At 39.2% G+C, this 26,314-nt stretch overlaps 1 protein-coding gene across 2 annotated transcripts in view; it reads left to right on the forward strand.

Annotated features, from left to right (window-relative positions):
- MAGI3 (membrane associated guanylate kinase, WW and PDZ domain containing 3) overlaps positions 1-26,314 on the forward strand; it is a 244,627-nt gene that overhangs the window by 63,142 nt on the left and 155,171 nt on the right. The gene's annotated exons all lie outside the window — the stretch shown is intronic.

Below are 26,314 nucleotides of genomic sequence, written 5' to 3' on the forward strand. Positions count from 1 at the left end.
TCTAGTATACTTAGCTAATCTCCATGCTTATCCCCATTTACAGTTCTTCCTGTATTTCCTGTCATGGTCTGTGAGATTATGGTTAACCTTGTCATTCTATGTAGCAGGCTTTACATGTATTCAATCCTTACAACAACCCTATGACATGTAGACACTATTATTATCTCCATTTTACAGAGGAAACGGAAACCCGTAGACATGAAGTCCTTGCCCGACATCAACAGCTGAAATGGGTCAGGGCCAAACCTCTAACCCAGGAATGTGTTTTCAAATCCTAGCAAGCCTTAACTTCTAAGTGACATTGCCTCCTCTCTATGCAGCCACCCAAATCCCGTTGGTTCTACCTTATAAATAAGACGCAGGAGCCTTTCCTCATCTGTCCTTCCCTGCCATTATTTAATTTAGATTCTCCATCCTTATCATCCGGACTGTTGTGTGAGTCTCCCGGCTGGTCTTCCTGTACCTGTACTCTGCTTGCCTAACATAGGAGTCGATGATTCACATCCCTTAATGGTTTCCTCATATAGGTTAAACTGTAAGATTCTCAACATTTATAGTCTGTCCCCAGTTTATATTACCTGCTCACTTTCCTCCTGTATTATACTATAGATTCCTTGGATCTGGGGGTTAATATCTTTGTATTCCTCACAATACTGTGGAAATAACTGCTTGGAGAATAGTTGTTGACTTTGGACCAAGGCAGATGCTGGCTTGGCAATTCAGTATACTTTGCTAGGATTGAAGTGAATTGTTCTGTGTAGTAGGAATAGTAAGATTATTTTAGTATATTAATAATTCACACATTATTATTTTAATGTAGTAATAATTCATACAGTCCTCCAGTAATATTAATTTGAGTTAGTAAGATCTTAAGTTATTACATGCAGTTGTTCTGAGTTCCTGTAGAAATTTTTTTTTTTTTTTTCCAGAAGGGAATTGATAGAATTGAGACCTGGCAAAAGCTTCAATATTAGGTTTTAGACATTTATTGTGGTACAGAATAAAAACAAACAGTCAGTGACTCGTTGGTAGAAATCGGTGTCAAAAAGTTATGACATTTGCCTTGTGTAAGTCAGTCTGGAATCGGGATCTTTGACGGTGCTCAAAATTTACCAGTGATTCGTGAACCACCCTAAGGGAACAGTGTGGGTAATCGGTTTAATCCCATACTTGGTTTTGTTTTCATTTGCAGCACTTCTTTTTAAGTCTTTTTTAATCTAAACTTTTGATGGGTCCATTGAAACGTGGTGAAAGTTATGGGTTACTAGTTGTGACGTTACTTTTAGTAAAAATGTTTACGTCATAAACACATACTTACCAGGCATATGGGTGAGCAAGTTTCATGATAGATAAAGTATTTAAAAGAGGCTTCATTTAGTGTCTCTGTAAGTGTTACCACCTGTACTTTTTGTATGTTTGTTTGATACTTTAAAAAATTGAGCTATAATTATATATAGTAAAATTTACCTTTTACTAGTGTGCGATTCAGTGCTTTTAGTACATCCACAGAGTTGTGTGGCTATCACCGACCTATAATTCCAGGAGACTTTTTACCACCCCACAAAGAGACTGATGTTCCCTAGCAAGAACTTGCCGTTCTTATCTTTGCCGAGTCCCTGGCAACCAGTAATCTGTTTGTCCCTATCGGTTGACCTCTTCTGGGCATTTCGTGTGGGTTTCTACAACATGTGGCCTTTTCTGTCTGGGCTTCTTCCACTTAGCGTGTTTCCAAGGTTCATGCATTGGCTGAGCAAAGTATCAGCTCTTCATTCCTTTTCAGGGTGGGATCATGTTCCGCTGTGTGGCTTTCACATTGTGTTCATCCATTCACCAGTTGATGGACATTTGTGTCCACAGCATTGTGAGGAGTGCAAAGATATTAGCCCCCAGACTCAAGGAATCTACAGTATGATACAGGAGGAAAGTGACCAGTTCTCCTTCTTGACTATTACGCATGACGCTGTCATACAAGTTTGTATGTGAGTATGTGTTTTCTGTTCTCTTGGATCTATACCTAGCAGCAGAATTGCTGAGCACTGTGGTACATCTGTGTTTAGCCATTTGAGAACCTGCCAGACCGTTTTCCAAAGTGGCCGCAGCACCTTGTGTTCCCGCCGGCAGTGCAGTGTATGAGGAGTCCAGTTTCTCCATATCCTCACCAACACTTGGTATTGTGTGTCTTTTGTGGATAGCCATTCTGGGGGAGGCAGAGGGAGAAACGATTGCTAAGATGAGTGAGTTCGCTTATGACGATGAATTAATGAAGTAATTAGTTTCCAGTTTTCAGAAAATGGGTTCAATTTACATTTTCTTCTAGAACTATTATTAAAGAATTGAAACCTATTAATCATACCAGCTCCAGATACTTAAAATTAAATATTCTTTAAAAAATTACACATGTAAATGTTTCATAAATGGTTCTGGTACTCCATCACCTAAATAAATGTGAGAACTACTATTTTTAAATATTTAAGACAAAGTGCTTAAGCTCACAGAACACTTACTTTTTCTTTCTTTGTGTATGTTGATTGTGAAAGGACAATTCTCTTGTCAGTATATTTACACGGATTCTTTTTTTTTTTTTTTTTTTTTTTAATTTTTTAACGTTTATTTTTGAGACAGAGAGAGACACAGCATAAACGGGGGAGGGTCAGAGAGAGGGAGACACAGAATCCGAAACGGGCTCCAGGCTCTGAACTGTCAGCACAGAGCCCGACGTGGGGCTCGAACTCACAGACCGTGAGATCGTGACCTGAGCCGAAGTCGGCTGCTTAGCTGACTGAGCCACCCAGGCGCCCCTATTTACACTGATTCTAATAGGGTTAGAAGTGTAGTTGAAAATAGCCTTTTAAGTCTTTCCTTTTAAAATATGCAAATGTAGCATTTTGGTAGGTTCGCATAAATGGGTATTGGAACTTTAAGTGACTAAAAATGAAAATAAGCTATAATAGGAGATAAGTCTGGTGCTAGTTTTGGTAGTATTCACTATATTTTAAGTAGACAAATACTGGTAAAGAATGAGCAAATAATGCATTTAATCATTTTCTTCAGTTGGACTGAAATACAGCCAAGAAGCTTCTTTTGAGGCAGTGGTGTGGAGAAAAGGCAATTAGAGCATTGTGAATGATTCTCTGTACTGAAAATCATAGTTGGGCTTTTTGTTGATTTTCTATGTGAGCATATACAGCTAATTTGACTAATATTCTCAAATACTTCTTGAGGATGTGTATAAGAATAAGGATTCAGGGTTTGGGTTGTTGTTGCTTATTTACTTTTGAGAGACAGCATGAGCCGGGGAAGGGCAGAGAGAAGAGAGGGGAGGGAGAGAACCCAAAGCAGGCTCCACCCTGTCTGTGCAGAGCCCAGTGCAGGGCTTGATCTCACAAACCATGAGATCATGACCTGAGCCGAAATCAAGAGTCAGATGCCTAACTGACCGAGCCACCCAGGCGCCCCAGGATTAGGTTTTAATGTTAGAATAGGCCTTGTGCATGGTGTAGCGTGATCACTGTAGTAAAGATCCTTTCTTTACCCAAGCTGCTGCCTGGGAGTTGAAGTGACTGGCCGATCTCCGCCCATTCTTCTCCTTTAACATTACTTGGCACCAGTGTCCCTGAGGTTGAAAGAGTAGAATTGTCAGTGTTCTCTTATATAACGGGTGGGAAAAGTTGTTTTAACTGATTAATAATCTGTGTATGGTAGTACATCTGTGTTCTTTCCCTCATCTGTTGGTAGGGATGATGTCTTGCAAACTAATGTCCTAGCCCTTAGGTTACTGTGACATGCCTGCTCAGATTACTATGATGTTTCTTCATATAGATAGGTAGCCCTCATTTCTTTTAAAGTAATGATTTACAGTATCATGATCCAAATACATTTTGTTAATTATTATTTATTAAGTAATCTTTATGCCCAATGTGGGGCTTGAACTCCCAACCCTGAGATTGAGAGTCGCACGCCCTACTGACTGAGCCAGCCAGGTGCCCCAATCCAAGTGCATTTTTTTTTTCCTGTTTATTTATTTTTGAGACAGAGCATGAGTGGGGGAAGGGCAAAGAGAGAGGGAGACACAGAATCCCAAGCAGGCTCCAGGCTCTGAGCTGTCAGCACAGAGCCCGATGTGGGGCTCCAACCCACAAGCTGTGAGATCATGACCTGAGCCGAAGTTGGATCCCCAACCAACTGAGCCACCCAGGTGCCCCAAATGCATTTGTAAAAAATTTTTAATGTTTATTTTTAAAAGAGAGAGACAGAATGCAAGTGGGGGAGGAGCAGAGAGAGAGGGAGATACAGAATCGGAAGCAGGCTCCAGGCCTTGAGCTGTCAGCACAGAACCTGATGCGGGGCTCGAACTCACAAGCGGTGAGATCATGACCTGAGCTGAAGTCGGACACTTAACCCACTGAGCCACCCTGGTGCCCCCAAATGCATTTTTAAATGTTACGTTAGTTGCTTAAAAGAAGAAGAACATTTTGCAGCAGCAGGTGGCAATAATGTGACATATTGGATGTTAATGGATTGGTGCTGACATAGGTGCCTGGGCCAAATAAAATGGGTAAGGAGGGAGTGATGGTGAGTGATGGATGCGAACGACATCACAGTAGCATGGCAGATAAGGTGTGAGTCATGAGTACCCTCATTTAGTCCGTGTTGGGGCAGGAAATGAATACTTTGGAAGTATTGTATTACATTTAGGGTGTGTGTGTGTGTGTGTGTGTGTGTGTGTGTGTGTGTGTGTGTAGGCTTCAATCCTTAAGTCCCCTAATATTAAGAAAAGACCAGGTAACCTATCTAGAAGATAATGGGGTTGGATTTCATTTTTCATCATTGTAACATTTTGGGGTTATACTTTCTGAACAATTGGAAGGATATCCATCCAGAATAACTTGGAAATTCTGGGTGAATTATTTACAAATATATTATTCCTTTCAATCAATTTAGTTAATATCTACATACAATTTGCTGATTTTTTTTTTTAAATTTTTTAACGTTTATTTATTTTTTGAGAAGAGAGAGACAGAGCATGAGCAGGGGAGGAGAGAGAAAGAGGGAGACACAGAATCCGAAACAGGCTCCAGGCTCTGGGCTGTCAGCACAGAGCCCGATGCGGGGCTCGAACTCATGGACTGCGAGATCATGACCTGAGCCGAAGTCAGTGGCTTAACCGACTGAGCCACCCAGGTGCCCCAGATTTTTTTTCTTTGTAAAGAAAAGTGTATCTGCATAAGTGAAATTGGTTTAGCTTTTGTATTTAGAGAGGCTATTTTTATTAAGTTTTGTTATCAGGATTAGGTCAGTCTATAGAATGAACTGATTGACTTTATATAAGGATTATTTTAGGCTTTCACCTCTAAAAATGAGCTCATCCTAAATGACTCTGAGGGTATATAGATAAGCGACTTACTTTTTCCAATCTCTGGCTTTGGGTCTCTTCAGATATTCTTTATCTTCTTGAAATACTTTTTGTAATGTATATTTTTTTTTAGAGAATAGCCAAAACTCTGTAGATTTTTAAGTCTTTAAAAGTTGTGTACAGTATTATATGCCTTCAAAAAATTTCCCTCTTTCATTTATGAGGTTCCATAAGGCTCACTTTTTGATACCAGTGTTCCTGAAAGTGTTATAGTGAAGATCACTACAGGAACAGTGTTTCACTTGAGATTTTTGCCCCTTGTAAAGAAATAGACATCATTTAAAGAGGTGTTTTTGAGGTGGCGGTGGGCAGTACATTCAAGCAGCTGTATTCCCCTGGGGATTGGGGAATATATAGCATGAGCAGGAGAAAACCATCCCAGATAATATTTCCTTTGTATCGTGGGATTGTGGGTGCTTTTTGTTCTCTAGCATTTTCTTCTCTATTTCTGTACATTTTCTATGAGAACAGAAGCACATAGTAGAAATAAACCTGATCTTAACTGCCAGAGTAGTGTGTCTGTACAGAGTAGTTTTTTCTCTCTGACCATCCCCCATTCTCAGTCCCCCAACTGGTTAAATAGAAATGAGAATGGATAGATAATGAATATTTCTCCAGGATTACTTTCTTAGCTCACAATAGGGATTCTGAAGTATTCTTCCATTTCATAAGAATAGCCAATTACAGACATACTGAAATCATTTTTTGCTCTGGAGGGATAGTCTTTGCTTACAGAAAGGAGAGAGAGCTCACCGTGCCTTTTTTTCCTGAGCAGAACTAGAAACTGTTGATTTCTCATTTTCCTGCAAAGAGAGGACCTTGCTTGCTTCTCCCAACTTCCCCTTACAGGGAAGGGATGAGAGCGGAAGGAATGAGAGAGACAGGAGGTAAACTGAGTATAGTTAGCACTAACTGAAGTAATGTTCCAATCCTGGAGATCTGGTGCAATTTTTAGGTGGTCAGAGTGTGTAGCTGTAAGGGATTCTGTTTGGGAATTAAAGTGCAGTGAAGTCACTTGGCATCACTTCATTTTGGCTTTTAGGGCAGTTGACTGCCTCATTGCAAAATTGTAATCTGAAGTCTGTTTGGAGGATTGATAACCTCTCCAAAAGATCTCTCTGTAACTGTTCCATTTGGACATTACATTACCCAAGTATTGATGTGTTAATTCTGCTGGATTAGTTTCTGGGCATACACATTCACACACACTGAAATCTCACTGTCCTCTGAAAATGTTATTTTTTAATTCCTTGACCTCTTCTCAGATACTATTAAGAGACGTTATGATGTTGGGGCGCCTGGGTGGCTCAGTCGGTTGAGCGTCCGGCTTTGGCTCAGGTCATGATCTCACGGTTTGTGAGTTCGAGCCCCGCGTTGGGCTCTGTGCTGACAGCTCAGAGCCTGGAGCCTGTTTCAGATTCTGTGTCTCCCTCTCTCTCTGCTCCTCCCCTGCTCATGCTCTCTCTCTCAAAAATAAATAAACATTAAAAAAAAAATTAAAAGACGTTATAATGCAGATGCAGTACTGTGAGTTTTACCTTGACCATAAAGGTACTCTCTTTTTTCTTTAAAAATTTTTTTTAATGTTTGTTGATTTTTCAGAGAGACAGAATGTGAGCGGGTGAGGGGCAGAGAGTGGGAGACACAAAATCCCAAGAAGGTTCCAGGCTCTTAGCTGTCAGCACAGAGCCCTATGGAGGGCTCGAGCCCAAGAGCTGTGAGATCATGACCTGATGCTTAACTGACTGAGCCACCTAGGTGCCCCTCTTTTTTCTTTAATCTTTAAAGGTACACCGAAGCCTGTTGCAGTGACTTCTGATACAGGACAGTCTCTTAGAAGCACTGCTGTAATAGCTTAACAATGACAATAGGAGAGTCACAAAGGCAGTAGTTGTGTTGTGTATTTTTTTTTCTTCTGTTGATTTGAGTAGGATTATACAGGCTGGAGGGTGATCTGCCAATTCAGCAAAATGGCACAGAACTAAAAATAAGGAGGTTAATGTAGATGAGGGAGAAACAAAGAGAACAGGACAAAAGAAAACCCAAGATGAGAAAGATTTAGTGAAGAACTTTTGCTCGAGGACACAAAGAGGTCGTTTTCCTCACTACCCCCAAAGAAGATGGCAGGAATTTTTACTTTGTTCGTTCCTTACTGAGCAAGTGAAAGTAGGGGCCAAGAATGGATTTCTTACAAAATCTCAATAAGATACAGGAGAACCTGTAGCAAATCCAAAAAAATAAAAAATAAAATAAAAAGGAAATGACTTTACAGACTAAAAAGGAATACTATAAATTGGGAAGAGATCTAAAAAATTATGAGACTGCTTTGCAAGTTTTATGGTACTATTCTTAGACATCTTGATGAAATCTAAAATTTCCTAGCAAATGTAAAGCATAAAAATCAACGAGCGAAGTAGAAGAATATGATTGTGCTCCTCTATTTGAAGTTCCCTTAACTAGCTTCCATTGATCTTAAGGTAAAAATACCTTCTGCTTGCCTTCGAATCCTTTGACGTCTGCCTGCCTCTCCAGCCCTGTGGCCTTACTCCTTTGGTTCCTGCGCCCTGGGCTGACTGATGTTTCTGTTTGTCTCATGCACAGTCTTCTTTCACTGTAGGACCTTTGTACCTCCTATTTATTTTGCCCAGAATGCGGTTTCCCTTGTTTTGAACAGTTAATTTCTATGTATCTTTAAGTTTCAACTCAAAAATTTCACGTCCGTGAGGAAACTATCTCTTGGTCTTCACAGACTTAGTTTGGGTATTTATGCCATATGTGTTTGTAGTTCCCTATACCTTTTCTTCATATACTTAATACTGTTAACAATGATTCTGACTATTTGTGTCTCTTTTCCCCCAGCCTCTCTGAGGGTAGCACTGATGGCTGTTTTGCCCACTATTGAAACTCTAGGGCCTGCTGCCTAGATGGGTACTCAATAAATACTTGCTAGGTGAATAGATACTTGTACAGTCCAATAGCTTTTCCATTTCTTTAATTATGAGAACTACAAACCCATTTCCTCAAAACCAACAAAACAAAAACCTAAATAGTTTTATGGACACGTTCTTCCAGGCTCTCCAGGAAATCATTTTCTGTGTTAAACTGTTTCATAGTATACCTACATACAAATGGACAGCTACGCAGTTCATTCTGTGCCAATAACAAATTAGACAAAGCACCAAAATAGTAGTTGTTATAGACCTCGTTCAGTTATGGGAAGCCAATATGAAATTCTGGCAAATCACATTCAACAGGGTATGAAAAGAACAATGTCATAATCGGATAGAATTTCTCTGTTGAATAAAATGTATGGATAGGGGGGCGCCTGGGTGGCTCAGTCGGTTAAGCGTCCGACTTTGGCTCAGGTCACGATCTCACGGTCCGTGAGTTCGAGCCCCGCGTCAGGCTCTGGGCTGACGGCTCAGAGCCTGGAGCCTGCTTCCGATTCTGTGTCTCCCTCTCTCTCTGCCCCTCCCCCGTTCATGCTCTGTCTCTCTCTGTCTCAAAAATAAATAAGAAACATTAAAAAAAAATAAAAAAAATGTATGGATAGGGGCTCAAATATTAAAAACTACATGATTATCTCAACTGATGCCAGAAGAGTCTGATAAAACTCGATATTTGTTCCTTACGGTATGTCTTTAATAGGATGAAGATTACTTTAGTTAAAATAAAAAAAAAAAAAAAAAAGAATTTCTACCCAAACCAATAGCCAATATCATGCTATTTAATGAAATGCCTGAGACATTTCTGTGAAAAGAGAGTAAAATAAAGATTCTGTAATACCACCATTAGTTAACTTTTTGTTTTGTTTTTGTTATTGCCAAGTTCAAGACAACATAATAAAACGTAACAGAATTGGAAGCAAGATTGATGGAAAAAGAGATACAGTTCACATTATTTGTAGGCGGGATGCTTATACCTTGAAACAAAAGAGAAAGTGAAACACTTAGATATGAATTCATGTGAGAGTTGGATAAAAGGTAAAGTTAGTGACTTTTCTATAACATAATAAGGTAATATAGTGGAAAATGTTCCATTTACTATTGGATCAAAGAATACCTTAATTGAAAAAAAGAAGACTAATCAATAAAGAAAATTATAAAATTTTACTGAAAGATAAAAAAGAAGATTTAAATGGAAAGTAGTCTTACTATGATCCTGAATGTGATGACCAAATAAAAACGTGTGCTTCCAAAGTTGGTTAACCTTATTTGTGACAGAATCCCGAATTTCTTTTGAAATTTGACCAGAAAATTTAAGTTTACAGGAAGAATAAATAAATGATAAAAATAAAGACAGATTTCAGTGAAAAGTAATTTGGAGGAAGTAACATTACCAAATACCATTTTTTATTAAAACAATTTAAATGGTATAATACTGAAGAATAATTAAACACATCTGAATAAGCCCAGAAAGACCTTTCACTGTATGTAAGAAATTAATACATGCTTTTAAAATGAAACTTAAAAGCTGGCAGTATGGCAGAAAAATAAAATAAGATAAAATGCAAAGAAACTTAAGTTCGGCAATTAACTTCTTAAAACAAAAGATATGTGAATGGTTAATAAACACATGAAAAGGTGATTGATATCATTAATCATCAGACAAATACAAATTAAAACCACAGTGAGATACTACCTATATATACCCATTAGAATGGCTGTGTTAAAAGCCTGATAATACCAAGTGTTGGCAAAGATGTGGAATTCTTATCAGCTGCTGGTAGAAATGTGAAATGTTACAACCATTTTAGAAAACTCCTCAGCCGTTTCTTTTAAAAAGTTAAACATACACCTAATCACACTATCCAGCTATTTCATTCCTAGATATTTACCCAAGAGAAATGAAAACCTATGTTCGCTCAAAAACTGGTCTGCAAATGTGTCTATCAGCTTTGTCCATGTTAACCCATTACTACGAAGATCTGTTTTTTGCTCACAACACTTCTGATACCAAATGTGGATTTTCCACATCAAGCAGTTCTCTCATTGTCTGCAGATACCCGATGGGTGTCCTGCAATTTAATTCAGTTCTGATGCTGTCTACAAGTTAGCACAGACCCTCAGGTTAGAGGTTCAGTCCTATGAGCCTGCCCCCTACTAAAGATGCCAGTCACAAGTAGTGGGTTCCCAGGTTACCCACACTTCAGCTCAACTTGGCTACAAATTGAGAGTTTTTAAATTTTTTTTAATGTTTATTTTTATTTTTGACAGAGAGAGAGCGAGAGAGCAAGCACATGAGTGGGGGAGGGGCAAAGAGAGAGACACACACAGAATCCAAAGCAAGCTCCAGGCTCTGAGCTGTCAGCACTGAGCCTGACGTGGGGCTTGAACCCATGAACTGGGAGATCATGACCTGAGCTGAAGTCAGCCGCTTAACCGACTGAGCCACCCCGGCGCCCCTCAGATTGAGAGTTTTTAACCCCCTCCTCGGATTCCAGAGGTTGCCATATAATGGCTTATAAAACTCAATGAAATGCTTTATTTACTTACTGGTTTATTATAAAGTATATTATAAAGAATACACATGAGCAGTCAGATGAAGACGTGTGAGAGATCTGGGAATCCCATGTGCAGAAGCTTCATTTCTCCAGGAGTTTGGGGTGCACCACCCTGCTGGCACGAGGATATGTTCACCAACCTGGAAATCCTTCCAAACCCCATAACCTAGGGTTTTTGTGATGCCTCCATTATGTAGGCATGATTGATTAAATCATCGGCCGTTGGTGGTCCAACTCAGTCTCCATCCCCCAAGGTCAGGGGTAGGGCTGGTAGTTTCCACCCTTTAGTTACATAGTTGGTTCCTCTGGCAATGGCCCCCAATCTGTAGGTGTCAAGGAGCCCATGGCAGCCATTTAATTAATATGAAGTCAGGTGTGGTTGAAAGGGGGCTTATTATGAATAACAAAAGATGTTCCTGTCACCATGATTGCTCAAAAGATTCCAAGGGTTTTAGGAGCTTTGTGCCAGGAACCAGAGGAAGACCAAAATATGTATATTTTAATTGAGGTATAGTTGACATAATGTTAGCCTCAGGTGCGCAACATAACGGTTTGATATGTGTATACATTGTAAAATGATCGCTACAATAAGTCTAGCTAATATCGATCACTGTACATAATTATAGAATTTGTCTGTGATAAGAACTTTAAGATTTACTTTTAGCAGCTTTCAAATATGCAGTACAGGGGCGCCTGGGTGGCTCAGTCAGTTGAGCATCAGACTTCAGCTCAGGTCATGATCGTGCAGTTTGTGGGTTCAACGCGGGGCCCCCGCGTCAGGCTCTGTGCTGACAGCTCGGAGCCCGGAGGTTGCTTCGGATTCTGTGTCTCCCTCTCGCTCTGCCCCTCCCCCACTCACACTCTGTCTCTCTCTCCTTCAAAAATAAGTAAACATTAAAAAAAAATCAAATATGGAATACAGTATTATTTTTTTTAATGCTTATTTTTGAGAGAGAGCACGTGTGAGTGGGGGAGGGTCACAAAGAGAGGGGGACAGAGCATCTGAAGCAGGCTCTGTGCTGACAGCGGACAGTCTGATGCAGGGGAACCCGAGATCATGACATGGGCCAAAGTCGGACACTTACCGACCAAGCCACCCAGGTGGCCCGCAATACAGTATTATTTAAAAAAATTTAATGTTTCTTTTTGAGAGAGAGAGAGAGAGACAGACAGACAGACAAAGCATGAATGGGGGAGGGGTAGAGAGAGAGGGAAACACAGGATCCAAAGCGGGCTTCATGCTGATGGCAGAGAGTCTGATACGGGACTTGAACTCACAAATCATGAGATTGTGACCTGAGCTGAATGAAGTTGGGAGCTCAACCGACCAAGCCACCCAGGTGGCCTGCAATGCAGTATTATTTAAAAAAAAATTTATTTTAATGTTTCTTTTTGAGAGAGAGAGAGAGACAGAGAGAGAGAGACAGAGAGACAAAGAATGATTGGGGGAAGGGCAGAGAAAGAGAGAAACACAGGATCCAAAGCAGGCTCCAGGCTCTGAGCTGCCAGCACAGAGCCCGTCACAGGGCCCCGCGTCGAACCCACAAACCGCGAGATCATGCCCTGAACCGAAGTCGGATGCTCAACCGACTGAGCCACCCAGGCGGCCTGCAATACAGTATTATTAACTGTAGTCCTCATGCTGCACATTACATCCTCATGATTTATTTATTTTATAACTGGAAATTTGTACCTTTGGACCTCCTTCATCCATTTTTCCCATCTCTTTACCCTTGCCTCTGGCAACTACCAGTCTGCTCTCTCTGAGTTGGATTTGTTTCTTTGTTTAGATTTGACACATAAGTGAGATTATATGGTTTTTGTCTTTGTCTGGTTTAGTTTACTTAGCATAATGCCCTCAGGGTCCATCCATGTTGTCACAAGTGGCAAGATTTCCTTTTTAATGGCTGAATAATATTCCGTTGTATATATACATCACCTTTCCTTCATCCATTTTATCCATTGATGGACCCTTAATGATGCTTTCGTGGCTTGAAAATATGTATTTTTTTAAAATAAATTTTCTTAAAAAAAATTTAATGTTTATTTTTGAGAGAGAGACAGCACACGAGTCGGGTAGGGCGAGAGAAAGGGAGACACAGAATCTGAAGCAGGCTTTCAGCACAGAGCCTGACACAGAGCTTGACCTCACAAACTGCAAGATCATGACCGGAGCTGAAGTTGGACACGTAACCAACTTAGCCACCCATGCACCCCTGTATTTCTTTTTTTTTTTTTTTTAAGTTTATTTATTTATTTTTAGAGAGAGAATGGAGGGGAAGGGCAAGGGGGCAGAGAGAGAATCCCAAGCAGGCTCCACTCTGTCAGCGCAGAGCCCAACATGGGGCTTGATCCCACAAACCAGAAGATCGTGACCTGAGCTGAAATTTAAGAGTCTGATGCATAACCATCTGAGTCACCCAGGTGCCCCCAAATACGTATTTCTCATCCCACAATATCACAGACCCAAACTGCAAACAGCCCAAACGTTCATCAATGGGCGAATGTGTTACAAAATGTGGTATAACTATATAGGGGATATACCACTACTCAGGAATACAAGGGAATCATCAATCATCCAGTGAGGCATGCAACAGTATAGATAAATCTCAGAATTATTGTGTTGAATGAAAGATGCCAGGCTCTAAAGACTTTTTTTTTTTAACGTTTTATTTATTTTTGAGACAGAGAGAGACAGAGCATGAACGGGGGAGGGGCAGAGAGAGAGGGAGACACAGAATCGGAAGCAGGCTCCAGGCTCTGGGCGGGCAGCACAGAGCCTGACGCGGGGCTCAAACTCACGGACCTCGAAATCGTGACCTGAGCCGAAGTCAGACGCTTAACCGACTGAGCCACCCAGGCGCCCCTCTAAAGACTTTTATACTGTTAAGATTCCATTTACACACAGTTCTAAAAACTGCTAACTAATTTATAGTGCCAGAGAGCAGCACATCAGTGCTTGCTAGGGAGTGAAAAAGGAGTGTGAGAAATCTTTTGGGGGTGAAAGAAATGATCTGTTTCTTGATGGTGGCAGTAGTTTCATAGATAAATACATCTGTCAAAATTCTTTGAATTGTACACTTCAAATGAATGCAGTTTATTATATATACATGTCTGTATTGTATGGATCATGATATATTGTATGTTTGTAGGTTTTTCTCATCTACCACATCCAGTTCGTCAGCACATCCTATTGGCAAGACTTTCAGAAAGTATCCAGAATTTAATGACTTTTTGTTATTCCAGTGATACCCCACTAGTCTAAGCCCCTGTGGTCTTCGGTTTAGATCATTGTTCTAGACTTTCAGCTGGTCTTGAGATGCTACTCCTGTCTTCGGTACATCAGTAGCTGGAGTCATCATGTTAAAACCTAGGTCTGGTCACATCATTCTCCTGTTCAATACCTTTTATGACATTCATTTTATTTAGAGTAAGTCTATCTTACCCGAGTCCTTCCAGTGGCCTACAGGAACGTACAAGATCTGGCTTCCTGGTATTTCTACAATAAGTCTAGCTAATATCGATCACTGTACATAATTATAGAATTTGTGTGTGTGATAAGAGCTTCAAGATTTAGATAATTTTAAGGTTTTTTTTTTTAATTTTTTTTTTCAACGTTTATTTATTTTTGGGACAGAGACAGAGCATGAACGGGGGAGGGGCAGAGAGAGAGGGAGACACAGAATCGGAAACAGGCTCCAGGCTCCGAGCCATCAGCCCAGAGCCTGACGCGGGGCTCGAACTCCCGGACCGCGAGATCGTGACCTGGCTGAAGTAGGACGCTTAACCCGACTGCGCCACCCAGGCGCCCCGAGAATTTTAAGTTTTAAGAACTCATCTCCAGCTGCTCTCCGCCTCACGCATTCCAACTGTATTACCTTCCTTGCCTTTCCATGAGCGTCCCAGGCAGGCCCTTACTTCAGAGACTTTGACCTTGCCTTCCCTGTAATATTTTTCCTCTAGACATCTGTGTGGCTGTTCCCTTACCTCCTTCATGTCTTTACTCACATGTTACCTTCTCAGTCAGGGAGCCTTCCCCAATTGCTGTCTTTAAGTCACTGCCAGCCCCCAACCCTACTCCCTATTTCTGTTCTCTGCTTTGTTTTTCTTCATAGCACTTATTACCAGCTTACATGCTATGTTTCACTTATTTAAAAAAAAATTTTTTTTTAATGTTTATTTATTTTTGAGAGAGACAGAGACAATGCAAGTGGGTTGGGACAGAGAGAGAGGGAGACACAGAATCTGAAACAGGCTCCAGGCTCTGAGCTGTCAGCACAGAGCCCGACATGGGGCTTGAACTCACAAGCTGTGAGATCATGACCTGAGCTGAAGTCGGACGCTCAACCGACTGAGCCACCCAGGCGCCCCTATGTTTCACTTATTGCCTATTTCTTTTGTTTATTGACTTTCTCCTTTCCTTCTCTAGTATGTAAGCTCACTGAGGGCTGGGGATTTTTGTACTTCCTCCCACCCCTGCTATTTTCACATAGTAGGCACTCAACATATGTTTATGGAATGAATGAATGCTTTCACTTGCGCTACATAGAAATAAAATTCACAGTGAAGCCCCCTAGACAGATGAAGAGTGGGATATGTTTCTGAAACAAGTTATTGTAAAATTTCTGTTCTTTGCATTTTCCAGTAGCTACTTTGCATCTAGAATGTGGAATTTTAAGGAATTTTTCAGTTAGGGAATTATTTTGATATGTAGTATTTTCTGTTTCCTTGTTTGTAAAAGGAGGTTTGGTAGACTGATCACTAAAAGTTCCTTTTTGTTTTGAAAGTCTGTGACCCTTCTAACCTGAATCCTTTGACTTGGGGCTGCCGGGAGACTTGCTTTTAGTTTCTCTCTATAAATAGAGATTAATGCCTTTATTTCCTTCAGTCTTTATTCCTTTTTCAAAATCCCTATAGCCCTGGAACCCAGAATTTGGCAAGGAAGAGGTTAACACTAGGAGAAGGATGGCAAGCCTGGGGAGCTTATCTTAGCAGCTGGGTGGGAGGGAAAAAAAAGTTTCAAATGACTAAGAATGGATGTAATCTGAGTAGGAATCTGGACATACTTTTCTTTTGTCTAACTGATTGAGGAATTTAATGCGGGTTGTGACCCAGAATTTAGTTTCAAATTATAAATGTAAGTCAGGAGAGAAAGTAGAATTTGATACATTACATTTTATAGATGGCAGTGGGTTTGTCCTGTATATAGGTGGACTTAGAATTTTTTTTAAAAGGCATAAAAAAAAAAGACAGATGCAGAAGACACAGCCCTTGTTCCTTTGGGCCCTATCTTAAAAAAGAAAGGTGTGCTTCCAAGAAAGTGTGTTTTTACTGAAAAGTGAGGAGTAAAACAAAAGATACAGTAAGTTGTTTTCATGATCCAAGATGCAGTTTTGTTTTTGTTTTCACTTGTAGCAAGAACTGTCAAACTCAACTCATTGGGTCACAGGCCTTTATGGTGTTAGTGCAAGACTTGCCCCTCCCTCACTTAGCACACTGCCTACCCTTGTGAGTTCACTGGCTGGAAGCTGCTAAAATGCAGTTTGTTTTATAGTTTTTAATTTCAAGGTAGTATTGGTAATCGGGTTACAGATTTATAAGTTTCACCTACCCTCGCTGTTTGGATGTAACTAGTTTTATATGCTTATACTTCTGTCCGTTCTTGTTTCACTAATTCTGGGAAGCATAAAATGCTGCCGTCGTTGATGGGTTTTGATGAATGCATCACCTTTTATGAATACGCTTCATAGAAGTATTGTTTTACATTGCTTTTCAATCAAAAGTTCAAAGGAGATGTCTTGAATATTTTCGGCACACTAATATTATTTCTTTTTTTGAAATACCTAGATATTTGTAACAACTAATATGTTGAGAATTAAAATAATGACCATGTCACTTAGTCACAGACAGTAGAGCATGTGCTATGGGTTGTTCTTCTGATAATACAGATGTTTTTGAGCCGATTCATCCAAAAGCTTTCTAAGTCCCCGTGTGCTTACTGGATTGTGTTTGCTGTAGATTGACTTGGTAGTGTGCAGTCACGAGTTGGGGAAGAAAGAGCCTCACCAACTCGTACATTGTTCTGAGCCATATTTTCTCTTTTCAGTGGAACTAAACCAACATGAATGTTGAAAGAGATCAAAATTCAGCAGTTTTTCCTCTGCTTGATATTTATAAATAGACTTTTCTTCAGGGAGATGAATTTGGAGGAGGGCAGAGATGTTATACTCTTACATGTCTGCAGTTTCCTATTTGACCCACACAGATTAGACATTTTGATACTGTTTGTCAGATTGTTTGAGTCTGAGACTGTATGACAATCCTGGATTGATACACAAACATTTCTGTACCTTATTCAGTAAGGAATGTGCTGGTAATGGGTGTGCTGACCCATAGATTTCTCATCTTGTCCTCAGCAAGGAGTATACGGTAACTTTCACGGATTCCCTTTGTCGATTAAGTGACCAGTATTTATTGAGTCCGTATTAAGTGGTCAGAATGGAGCGGTGAACGAGATGATTTCTATCCGTAAGAAGATTGTGGGGGAGGGGAGGGTAGATAGATAATAAACACGTACATAAATAAGATCATTTTCATTATCAATAAGATAATACTAATAATATGGAGAAGATAAAATAGGTTTTGGTAGACTGTGAAGGTCATGGGGTATGGCATGAGCTGTTTAGCGAGAGTCAGAGAAAGCTGCACTGACAAGATGAATTGAGTTGAGACCTGAAGGGTGAAGATGAGGAAACCATGAGAGGCCATCTACAAGAACATTCCTAGCAGAAAGAACTACTAGGTGACAGTAAACTCTGTTCAAGGACAGTGAACCAAGGGGGAAGAGTAATAAGAGACAAGTTTGGAGAAGGAGCCAGGGGCCAGGTCCCATGGAGACTGGTTAGCCATAGCAAGGAGTTTGGATTTTTAACAATGTGATGGAAAATGTGTAGAGGGTTTGTCAAAGGGAAACGTTTATAATCCATGTGGAACAGATTACAGACAAGAGGACAGCAGAAACAAGCATGAAGACCAGGTAGGACGCTGGTGCTAGGGTCGGGGGAAGATGGTGGTGGCTTAAATCACTGTGGTAGCAGTGGAGATTCAAGCAATGAAGCCAGCGGAGATTGACGAGACTGGAGTTGTAAGAAGGAAGGAGGCAAGGATGACCCAGGTTTTTTGGTGCCAGTAATTAAAGTACATGGCGGTGCTGTTGGCCGAATTGGGCAAGTCCTGAAGTTGGATGTGGAAGGGTGGGTTGAGAACACCCTCTCTGGGCATAGCAAGGAAAATAGTCATCGTCATTTACCGTCTGAATCCATTGTACCCTTTTTACTTTCAATCTTTGTATTTTTAACTTATTTTACAAATAATGCACAGAAGTACATATACAGGAATAATAAAAACAACTTTATTAGAAATTTTAATAAAAATTTAAACATAGCGTTTAAAAAATACTTCTCAGGGTTTAAAAAATACTTCTTTTACCCAGCAGTTTCAGGTTCATAGTAAAACTGAGAGGAAAGTGCAGAGCTAATTTACATACCCCCTGCCCCCACTCGTGCATAGCCTCCTCCATTATCAACATCCCCCACAGACTGGTACCTTTGTTACAACTGATGAATACACACTGACATATTATTACTCAAAATCTATAGTTTACCTTAGGGTTCACTCTTGGTGTTGTACATATTATAGGTTTGGACAAGTATATAATGGCATGTATCCACCATTCCAGCATATACAGAGTATTTTCACTGCCCTAAAAATATTCTGTGCAGTGTCTGTTCATTTTTCCTTCCCCCAGAACCCCTGGCAACCACTAATGTTTTTACTGTCTTCTATAGTTTTGCCTTTTCCAGAATGTCATATAGTTGGAATCATACACTGTGTAGCCTTTTAGGTTGGCTTCTTTCACTTGGCAATATGCACTTGAGGTTCCTCCATATCTTTTTTTTTTTTTTTTTAATTTTTCCCCCCTTATTTTAGAGAGTGGGAGAAAGGTGGAGAGGGGGGAGAGGGAGAATCTCAAGCAGGCTCCATATACAGTGTGGAGCCTGGCACAGGGCTCAATCCCATGACCCTGGGATCATGACCTGAGCCAAAAATCAAGAGTCAGATGCTCAACTGACAGAGCTATCCAGGCTCAGACTCCTCTGTATCTTTTTACGGCTTGATAGCTCATTTCTTTTAGTGCTGAATAATATTCCATTATCTAGATGTGCCACAGTTGATCGATTCACCTACTGAAGGTCATCTTGGTTGCTTCCAAGTTTTGGCAATTATGAATAAAGCTGCTATAAACATTTATGTCCTGGGTTTTGTGTGGGCATAAGTCTTTAACTCCGTTAGGTAAATATCAAGGAGTATGGTGCTGGATTCTATGGTTTAAGAGGATGTTTAATTTTGTAAGAAACCTTCAAACCGTCTTCTAAAGTGGCTGTGCCCTGTTACATTCCCACCATCACAATGAATAAGAATTCCTGTTGATCCACATCCTCACCAGCTTTTGGTGTTGGCAGTGTTCTGGATTTTGGCTTTTCTAATAGGTATATAGTGGTATCTCACTTTAAAAAAAATTTTTTTTTTTACATTTATTTATTTTTGAGAGACAGAGCAAGACAAAGTGAGAGTGGGCAGGGGGGAGCAGAGAGAGAAGGAGACATAGCATCTGAAGCAGCTCCAGACTCTGAGCTGTCAGCACAGAGCCCGACGTGGGGCTCGAACCCACAGACCGTGAGATCATGACCTGAGCCAAAATCGGACACTCAACCGACTGAGCCACCCAGGCGCCCCAGTGGTATCTCACTTTTAATTTGTGTCTCTCCAGTGACATATGATGTTGGACATCTTTTCAGATGCTTATTTGCTGTCTGTGTATCTTCCTTGGTGAGATAGCTGTTAGGCCTTTGGCTCATTTTTTTGTTGTTGAGTTTTAAAAGTTCTTTGTATAGTTTGGTTAATGGTCTTTTGCAAATATTTTCTCCCACTCTGTGGCTTGTCTTCTCATCATCTCGACAGTGTGTTTCACAGAGCAGAAATCTGTAATTTAATGAAGTCAGTTCTTCAGTTTAATCAGTCCTTTCATGGGTTGGGCCTTCGAAGTCATCCCTAAACCCAAGATCCATCTAGATTTTTTTTTCCTTATGTTATCTTCTAGAAGTTTTACAGTTTTGCATTTTGCATTTAGCTCTGTGATTCATTTTAAGTTAGTTTTTGTTAAGAGTGTAAGGTACGTGTCTAGTTTCATTTTTTTCATGTCGATGTCCATTTATTCCAGCACCATTTGTTGAAAAACACCATCTTCATTGTGTTGCCTTTGCTCTTTCACCAGGGATCAGTTGATTATATTTATGTGGGTATATCTCTGGGCTCTCTGTTCCATTGATCTACTTGTGTGTTCTTTTATCAATAACACACTGATTTAATTACTGTAACTTTAAAAGTCTTGAAGTTGATCAGTTTGTTCTTGTCTTTCAATATTATGTTGGCTGTTCTGAATCTTGTGCCTCTCCACATAAAGTTTACAATCAGTTTGTCGATATCCACAAAATAGCTTGCTGGGAATCAAAGTTTTATTTTGTTTCTTGGTTGTGAGGGCATATACATACCCAACGAGAAAAGTCCTTGGATACAATTAACTGCTCATCAACTGCCATTGATAAACCTGGAACATATACATTGAATTACATACTAATTTCAGATTTCAAATACATTTCTAATATGCTTTGGCTTATCATTACTTCTGGTTCTTGTGTTTGTCAGAGGTAATAGTTTTGAAAGTTTCGATGGCTGATGATTTTGTTTTTTAAAAAAAGATGACCATTATCAATTGAAAAGCATTTTTATTTTTTAAAGATTTATAAATTACCAGTTAGAATGATCTATCCAATGATTTTTTTTTCATTTCCACATCATTGGTTTCCTTCTCTTCTGTACAGCTATAAATACCTGCCTGTAGCATTTATGCACCTATGAGTTTTATCAAGTAAATTTTGCTGTAAAAGCATCATAAAAGATGAAAGAATACCACCACACATCCTCTTAGGTAAATGGGATAATCCACATTCTTGTAACATACCAAATGATAAAGTCCTTATTGCATTGACTATGAATCCTATATTTCTTTTTGTCCTTAAAACATATATCGTAGACTCATTGCTTTTTAGATTTGAGAAAATTCATCTAGAATTATTGTTGTTTGCAGATTCATTATCTGAAATTTTACTATGACCTGCCTGTTCACAATCACCATGTAATAATTATGAAGTATTTTCTACATTGATCTTCTCTTTGCCATTATGGGTGGGTAATGAAATATTCTGAATTCGCAACTATGTCCACTGAAACCCAAAATGAATACAAGGATGGTATTTCCAGACTTCTTTTTGAAAGATGAGGCAATACTTTTTGGGTAATGCAATAAGAAAGCTGAAGGATGGTACAATTCCTTCTCGGCAATTCCATTATTCTTCCATTCTCTTAATTTTTTTAGTATAGTTGGAAATAATTGATAAGTAATGATGCAAAAATTGACAGGATGATGAACTAGCAAAGATTTCAAGATACAGGAAAAACACTGAGGTCCCATAATATATCTTAAATTTATAAAAGGGTCCATTGTAGCTATATGGAAATTGTATGGAAAAAAATGACTTTTATTAATTTTTAAAGTAAATTTTCTTGTTGCTCTTTGGAAGACCTGAAGGAAAAATAAAGTCATGAAATTTCAATCCTTACAAATAGAACTGTTCAAAAAAGAAATTAAGAAACAAAACTTGGGTCCAGCAGACCCTGATGGTAGTATCAAGTGTTAGTTTTGAACTTTTTAGACATCCTAGTGGTGATGTGGAGTAGTGAGTGGTTATCTCTGTGAGGCTGGAACTCTAGGGAGATCCAGGCTAGAGATTTCGTCTGAGAGTCATCAGCACATATATGGTATTTGAAGCCGTGAGCCTAGATGGGGTCACCTGGGAAAGGAGTATAAAATGAAAAGAGGAAAGAGCCAGAAATAGACCCCTGGCTTACTAGGCTTTTTAGAAGTTTGATGAAGGAAGAAAAGCTACTGAGAAGGTATAAACAGTGAGGTAGGACCCTGTGATTTTTAGAGCAGAGCGTTTTAAGGAGGAAGTAATCAATTGGATCAAAGGATGCTGAGAAATGATTTTGAAAAGTGGGGAAGTCAGAGAACTTTATTGACTTCAAAAAAAAAATGAGGGTTATTGATGACCTTGAGAAGAGCTGTTTCACTGAAGTGATGGGACCAAAAGCCCGTTTGTAGTGAAGTGAGGAAGTAGACAAAGTAGAGGCCAATTTCCTCCACTTGCAATGAAGAGGAAGCAGAGAAATAGTAGGTAGTTGGTGAAGGTTTCTTTTAATCCACTTTAGGGGATTGAGAGGAATGGGGAGAGCACCTAGAATTGGGGGTGTGAGCCAGGAACCCCCAATGTTTATGTTGTTACCTAAACTGAGCAGCCTCTGTTCAGTTTTTCCCTCCCTCAGCCCCTCTTCCTTTTGTGATAAAAAAAAAAAAAGTAGAATTTTTACTTGCTTTTTGTGTATTACAGACTAAAACATTGAACACTGGCCTGCTTGTCTGATTTTATGATGCAAATCAACAGGGAAAATGAAATCTTAAATCTGTTTTCTCGGATATACTTAATACTTTAAGTGAAATGTACCTGCTGACAAGATTTCCATATCATATGGGGCTTGTCTGAACTATAATAATTGCTGTCTAAATGATAAGATGAACTGAAATAGCATTTCATTTAGGATAGTCTCAAATTTGAGTTTAGCTATTATTGTCTTATGTGAATATTGCTTCGGATTATGAAGAACAAAGATTGTGAAATACATTTTACATTTTGTATTGTTTATAAATAATTAAAATTGAGGAAAAGTCTTGAAAACCTTTACTGTAGAAACTAATTTACTAAATATCCATTGAATGGGCCAGTTTGGAGCAGTCAGAACTTAAAATACTGTTTTGGATACTGTTTTGTTTCCTTAAAAAATAATATTTCTCCAGGGTGTAAGGGTTATATCCAGTGAACTTGGCTCTGATCACGTCACAAGTTGTCTTATCTGCCTTAGATTTGGCATATGATTATTAGAAAACACTCAGTTGTTTGGGATATGTGCTTGTGCCGACTTGATTATTTTGTGATTTAAGGGAATCAAAACATTTTCTTTACAACTTTTCATCTTAATTCTTTATTTTACTTATTTTGTGTTAAAATCTTAATCTTTTGTGTTGTATGTGATAGCTCAATATCGTAAGCCTGCTTAGACAATATGACTTTCTGGAACAATTCTGAGTGATATTCCGGGAACTTAGTGGCAGTTAAACAATACAGATGTCTTTTGGCTCTTTAAACTTTCATGGTTGGCTTTCACTAAATGAGATTGTTGGATGCAGAAATGATGTAGCATTGTTGTCAAAAGTCCCTTCAGACTGACTTCCAAACCTAGTTCCTAAAAGTCTCCAAAGAAGCAGGATTTCAAAAATGTTTAAAGTTGACTATATAAAAGTTCTTTGATGTTAAGATAAAATGGTTAGTTAAACTTATTTGGGGTGTATTGTTTGCCAAGGTATCATTTTATATGTTTATGCTCATAAGTTTTGTATTTTAACATTTATTTAGCTTCTTTGATTCTCTCCCTTTTCTTCTCATTTCAACACTCAGTTCTTTAATTTCACCACGAATTTAGGGAGAAAAGGCTCCCTCCAGCAAATCTTTAGTATCCTGCAGCGTTATATCATGGGCTGTAAAACACTTTAGATTTGGTCCCTGCCCAAGACCTGGGCCAGTTCCATGTCTTCAGTAATCTTGATGTATTTAAAGTTTTGCTAATAAACCCTCTGAATTTCCTGGGCCTTTTCTCATGGTTTTGTACCTTTTACCTGTAGTATTGTCTCCTAATTTGCCTGTCTAGCAAGTTCCTGCTTGTCCTTTACATTTCTGCTGACAGTTCACTTCCTCTACAATGTGTTTTTTCTTTTTTTTTAAACTCTATTTATTTTTGAGAGAGACAGAGTGAGTGGGGGAAGGGCAGAGAGAGAGGGAGAGGGACAGAGAGAATGTCAAGCAGGCTCCGCACTGTCAGCACGGAGCCTGATGTGGGGCTCAGACTCCTAAACCATGAGATCATGACCTGAGCCAAAACCAAGAATTGGACGCTTAACTGACTGAGCCACCCAGGTGCCCTGCCATGTGTTTCTTTTGGAGCTACTTCTTAAATATTCCTGCTATACTTTGCAGATACTTCTGCTGTAGAAATTTTTAAAATATAACTGCTGTACCCTAGACCTGTAGCATCCAAAAGAGTAGTTCCTAGCCATAAGTGGCTAGTGAGTACTTAAAATGTGGCTATTGCAACTGAAGAACTGAATTTTAACTTTGTTTAATATAAATTAATACCACTTGTGGCTAGTAGCTACTCTGTTAAGACAGCATAGTTCATAGCCTTTGAAGTGTGCTAATAGGATGAATATGGGAAGACATGGGTAAAGGTCAGTATTTCCAATAAAAGTTTAGGATCTGAATTGAAATGTGCTTGTAAGTGTAAAATACACTCTGAATTTTGGAGACAGTACAAAAAAAGAGAATGCCATTAATAATTTTAAATATTATCTATTGAAATGATACAGTTTTAACATATTGGATTAAATACATTATTTAAAATAATCTCATCTAAGCCAAAGCATAATAGACTCTTAAAAAGTGAGAACAAACTGAGGGTTGATGGGGGGTGGGAGGGAGGGGAGGGTGGGTGATGGGTATTGAGGAGGGCACCTTTTGGGATGAGCACTGGGTGTTGTATGGAAACCAATTGGACAATAAATTTCATATATTGAAAAAAAATAAAATGAAAAAAAAAAAATAATCTCATCTATTTCATTTTCCCTTTTTTTTTTTTTAGGTAGCCACCAGAAAATTTAGAATTCTACATTTGGCACACATTTGGGGCTCACATTGTATTTCTTATTTATTTTTTTATGTTTGTTTATTTTTGAGAGAGAGAGAGTGAGTGAGTAGAGGAGGGCAGAAAGAGGGAGACACAGAATCTGAAGCAGGCTCCAGGCTCTGAGTGTTAGCACAGAGCCTGACACAGGGCCCAAACTCAAGAACTGCAAGATCCTTACCTGAGCTGAAGTCGGACACTTAACCGACTGAGCCACCCAGGCGGCCCTTGGGGCTCACATTATATTTCTCTTGGACAGTGCTGCTCTGGCAGTGAGCTCCTTTGTAGGCAAGCATCTTCTCTTTTCATTTTATCACAGCCATTACCACACTTGCCATAAAGTAGGTGCCCAGTAACTCAGTTGTTGAATGAATGAAATAAGTTGTCTCTAGAAATTTTAACCCTAAGCCTTTTGAAGGATTGAAACTTCAGATGAATTAAAGAAAGTGACTTTGCAGGTCTTCAGGTGTATGTCTATTTCATAGTATATTTTGATAAATAAACACACGCACCTGCACATCGATGGAAGAAAGAAGAGATCTAAAAAGATCATAGCAATAGCACTTTTCCAGAGCACTTTCTACAATTAAATCATTAAGTCCTCAAAACAGCATCCATGGCTCATCAGTGAGGCAGGTTTTGTTAATAATCCCATTTACAGGAAACTGAGGCAGAGAAATTAGGTAACTTGCTCTAAATCACAAAAAACATTAACCAGCGTAGCCATGACTTGAAATCAGGCAGTCTGGCCTCATAGTTTGTACTTTTAACCCCTACGTTAAGGATGTGTAAAGTAGATAATTTGGTCACCCGTGATTATTTGATTACTCTCAAAGTATGAAAGGATTGGTGTGAATAAATCTTGGGAACACTAGACTTGGAAGACTTTATGATGTTTAGATTCCTTTGCTTTCCTGGAATGAAGGAAGTTTACATAGGACTTGTGATCTGCTTTTAATTACTTTAAGATTTATTCAAGTTCTGCAATCAAAGTCTGTTGCTGTCCATTCAGTATGAGCTCTTATATTTGTGTTTTAGTGACATTTTTTTCAGCTCATGGAAAAGCATAAAGTGTTGTCACTGGTAGGTTGTTAAGTAAAAATTGTCATTTGGCTTCTGGGAAAACAGAAAAACGAAATCGTCGCTTATATACCAGTCCCAGGAATCAACTTCCTTCTTGTATGAATAAAGAAAATCTCTGCTCAGTGACAGACCTATGATACTTTACCTTTGAGGGAAAGTGAAAAAGCAAGGATGTCAGTTTATTTCTTCTCAGCTTTCTATTAACATTTCCCACCGAAAGTTTTATTTTATATCTAACTGAAAATCCACTATGCTATTATATTGAACAAATCTTATCAAATGAATAGTCATGAAACAGCAGGGTATAATAATCAAGGGAAAAGATACATTCCTTTTCATTTTTAACG

Source organism: Acinonyx jubatus, chromosome C1 (genome assembly GCF_027475565.1).
Source record: "Acinonyx jubatus isolate Ajub_Pintada_27869175 chromosome C1, VMU_Ajub_asm_v1.0, whole genome shotgun sequence".
Lineage (NCBI taxonomy): Eukaryota > Metazoa > Chordata > Mammalia > Carnivora > Felidae > Acinonyx > Acinonyx jubatus.